Source organism: Nannospalax galili, unplaced genomic scaffold, assembly GCF_000622305.1.
Source record: "Nannospalax galili isolate Female #2095 unplaced genomic scaffold, S.galili_v1.0 scaffold1763, whole genome shotgun sequence".
Lineage (NCBI taxonomy): Eukaryota > Metazoa > Chordata > Mammalia > Rodentia > Spalacidae > Nannospalax > Nannospalax galili.
This window is the reverse complement of record NW_008350318.1, coordinates 248,788-253,268: the sequence shown is the minus strand read 5'-3', so window position 1 is coordinate 253,268 and position 4,481 is coordinate 248,788.

Here is a 4,481-nt window from a genome sequence, read left to right as displayed (position 1 = left end):
GTAAAGAAAGATGAAATCATGAAATTTGCAGGTAAATGGATGGAGCTAGAAACAGTTATACTAAGTGAAGTAACACAGACTCAGGAAAACAAACAACATGTGTTCTCCCTCATATGTTCATCCTAGCACCAAATCCTAATAAGTGAGTATGTATCCAGGAACAACAACAGGAACCAGTACAATGAAAAGGAATCAGGGAGGTAAAGGAAAAGAAAGAACCCAAGAGAGAAGAACAGTAGGAAACAGGTGTTACTAAGGGAGATATGAATTTAAATGGGGTTATTTAAATGGGAAGGGAGAGGGAGGGTTATACAAAGAAACCTGGGGATAAAGGGAAAGAAGGAGCTCAAGAGAGAGGACCATGTGAGAAGGGTATTATCAAGGGAGTAATGGGGAAAATGGGGGCACTTTAAATGGGGAAACCATGGCATAAGGGTTAGACAGTGAGAGAGATAAATAATGCCTAGCTAATTTTAAAAAACCAGAGGGAACCATATTAGTCTAACAACCTACTGACAAATTATATATACATTATCTCTACTTGAGTCCATGTGTATACCTAAAGGCTACCTAAGAAGAAACAGTGCCAGACAGGAGATATCTTCCTTTGAGTTGTTGGCCATGGTAGTCCAAGACTCCCATAATTACTCAGGCTATTGCCACAGCCGTTGAATGCCTCCCAGAACTTGAAGGTAAGACCCTATTGCCAAAGACAGAATATATGTTGGATGCAGGATTTGGAGAAATAGAGCTGCAACTGACCTGGAAGCCACTTCCCCTGAAGGCGAGCTCTCATAGCTTTGGAGAGTGCTATGGAAATGCCAGGGGAAAACATCAATGGATGATCCAGCACCAACTTCAAGACCAAATAACCACATCAATGGCCAGCACAGCATACATCATTGGTGCAGTAGTGGCACTTTTATCTTGGGGGCAATCAACAGCTGTTTGATCAACCTAATTTGACTAAAAGCCCACTCAAAGGGAGGAAACTCAAGTGTTGTACTGTAACATAACATAATACACATGTCCAGAATGGTCATAGATCTTAGAGAAAACCCCAAAACTATCACATCGCTAAACTAATGTGATTTTTTACTATGTGCAAAATATGTATCCTTATATTTACATACAAATATCCCAGTCCCCACTCACCAGAGAAGCTCACTTTGCAGTAGTCAGAGACTAATACCAAATACCATAACTGGTCACATACGGACGTTGTCTATGAATATCCCTGGCTTGAGGGACACATCTGCAATGCAACCTCTACACCTAAGGCTCATGGAACATAGAACAGGGATACAGAAGAGGACACTAAGGAATCTGTTCTCAATAATGAAGCTCCTCATGCAGCAGAGGGCCAGGAACACAAAAGGTCACAAATGGCCAAAGTGTAGAGATCAAGAGTCTGCTAAATAATGATCCTTGGACAGGACCCCTTTATTAAACTTCATCTACCCGAAGCTCAGGGACCATCTTGGAAGCAGGGGAGAAGAGATTGTAAGAGCCAGGGAGGAGATGCATGATTACATGGAAACAGAGTCCTATAAGCTCCTGGGAACCTGCTCATAGGATTCTATGGCAATGGTGTCAGCATACATAAGACCCATGCAAGCTCAGGCAGACAATAAGCCAGCATAAAACTGGGAAAATGAACAGCAGACCCCAATCTTATGTAAAGGAATGTTGGCAACTGATTTCTGCTAGATGAAGAAGAGCTGATCTTCCTAAAACAAGGGACTCTAGATAGGCTGCCTAGATTCAGCAGATGGACTTGCACTGGGGAACGGCTGGGGGCACTGACATCACAGTGGGCAGTAACAGGGATGACAGAGTATATGGGCTCCAGAGTGGGGGGGATATGGGAAGGTGCTGGTGGGGATGGGGTATAAAGATGATTGAGATGTTCTGTATGAAATACACAAAAATCAATAAAAAAGAAAAAGAAATATATGAATATAATTTTCAATTTTATTTGCAAATTCTTTCATGACTTATTTCATCCATTGCATCCTCATAATGTACATGACATTATTTACTTCTGGACACATAAGAATACAGTATCCTTCATTTCAGAGGCCATTATCTGCACAGACAATAAAAGAGCTAAGTTTAACCAAGTGTTTAGATGATTTATACAGCTGCATTTGTAGCTGTTGGGGATTGTAATATAGATGTTTGTCATTCTAGGAAAAGCCAGGGTATAAGGTCATAATCCTAGCGGCAGATCTGAGTGACTTTGAGAAGGTAATATAGGCTCTTTCTTCATTTTCAAACTGTAATAATCTCTGTCCTACATTTTTAAACATAGACCACATAACTGGGATTAGGGGATCATGAAAAATTTGGCAACAGTTGCCGAAACTTGATTCAAAATCAAACACAAAATGACTCTGAGGTGTTCATGGCTATGCTCATCTTGTTGCATCTTATGACTTCACTGCAGCCTTGGTTGGCAACACAGCCCACACTCTTTGCCCTGAGCATGCCATTCCACCATGCCACATCAGTGAATGGTCCTGAACTGTCTCAGCTTAGACTTGAGACTATTACATTATGAATTATATTTTTGGTTGTTATTCTCATTGTTTTTTTTTATACAGGGTCTCCCTGTAGCCCCAACTAGCCTAAAACTCACTGTGTAGACTAGGCTGGTCTTGAACTCATAAAGATCTGTCTGCCTTTGCCTCCTGAGTGCTGGGATAAAAGGTGTGTGCCACCACACCCAGCCAAATTGCATTGTTTTACTACACATACAAAGTTCTCTGCCTTCATAGAAATATAATATTTTAATTGTGCAAAGCAAAGCTCTTTAAATTTTTTCTGTCATTCCTCAGTATGTGTCAAATTAGCATATGTTTGGTGTTTTGTCCATGTTCTGTTAGAATGCTTTTCTTTTTTCTTCTTTATTTTAACCAGTTCTTTGAAACACTCATACAATGTATTTTGATCATATTCACCCCTCTCCCAACTCCTCCCAAGTCCATCCCCCTTTTTCTACCCAACTTTGTGCGCTCTCTCTCTCTCTCTCTCTCTCTCTCTCTCTCTCTCTCTCTCTTTTAAAGCCCAAAGTTTAATTTGTGCTCATATACTGTCTTTATACTTTTGACTTTGTGGCCATCCACTGGAGCATGGTCAACCTACTAGAGTCCCACTCTAAAAGAAAACTGACCCTCTTCCCAGAAGCTATCAATTTCCAATAGCTCCTCATCTTGGAGGGGGACGCTGTGCTCACTTCCTCACTCCATTCTGGGATTTCATCTGGCTTGAGTTTGCATAGGTCTTGTGCATGCTGTTATAAGCACCATGAATTCATATGTGCAAACTGTCTTGTTATATTCAGAAAACACTGGCTGTATTTTTCTGGGTGCTCAGAATGTATTCATGGGGAAAAAAAAAAAAACCAGCTGGAATCCTCTAGACTCATAAGGTTTCCATCCTAGGAAGATAAACTAAAACTAAAAACTAAGTTAAAAATAATTATATGTGATTTTACTGTGTAAATTCTATTTTAAAATCGGCTGGTTAAAGTTAGTTATCAATGGCAAGATGTGGGAAGACTGGGTATGATTCTGTTGGGGTAGACAGGGTAGGTGTCATTGAAGTTTGAGTGAACTTGAGAAGAGGAAGCTGTGCTGAATGTGGGAGATCATTCTAGCACAAGTGTCAAGATCCAAAGTAAGGCATTTCCTTTCAGAAAGGGTAGGAAGCCAGTTATACCAGGAAGGAGAATAATTGTGGGGGTGGCTTCCAACAACAGTCTAATTTTTGTTGTTCTCAGGTCTTTGGTTACTACACTGAGCAAAATGAGAAGACAGAGAATAATTCTGGTCTGTCTGGCATGCATGTGAGAGGTCCTTTCTGGGTACCATCATTGGAGTAAGTTGAAAGCGGATGAAAATGACTCTTTCTTGAATAAAAGTACAGTCTTTAAAATGTGAGAACTCTGTCCGTCATGATCATAAAGTTCACCCTTTGCTCCTTTGTTATGTCTTCCCTTCTTAATCTTGCAATTTTCATCAGCAGCTACTCTGGCTCTTTCTAATAGTGTTTCTGTCTCAGTGCAGTGGCAAGGTCATCACCCATAGTTGTAAAATATCCCTCTTTCAATGAGGTCTAGAGAGTCCCAGAAATTTGAGCCATGGCCCAAAATATGTGTAAGTTCCATTCTCCACGTTCCTTGTGTTAACAGTCATTTTTTTTTTTTAACACAGGAATCTGAAACTTTGGAATATGTTTGGTCTTTGCACAGCATGTAAATGCTATTTTAACAAAACTTACATTTAACTTGTTAATACACTATAAGCATGATTACATCCCACTCTGTAGACAATGAGAAAGATGTTGATAAAATTTGCTTTTGGTTGCAGCAAATGATTTCTGTTTTTTAAAAGTATTTTATTTTATTTTATTTTTATCCTTTTTTTTTTTTTTTTGGTTTTTTAGAAACAGGGTCTCCCTGTAGCCCAGGCTGGTTT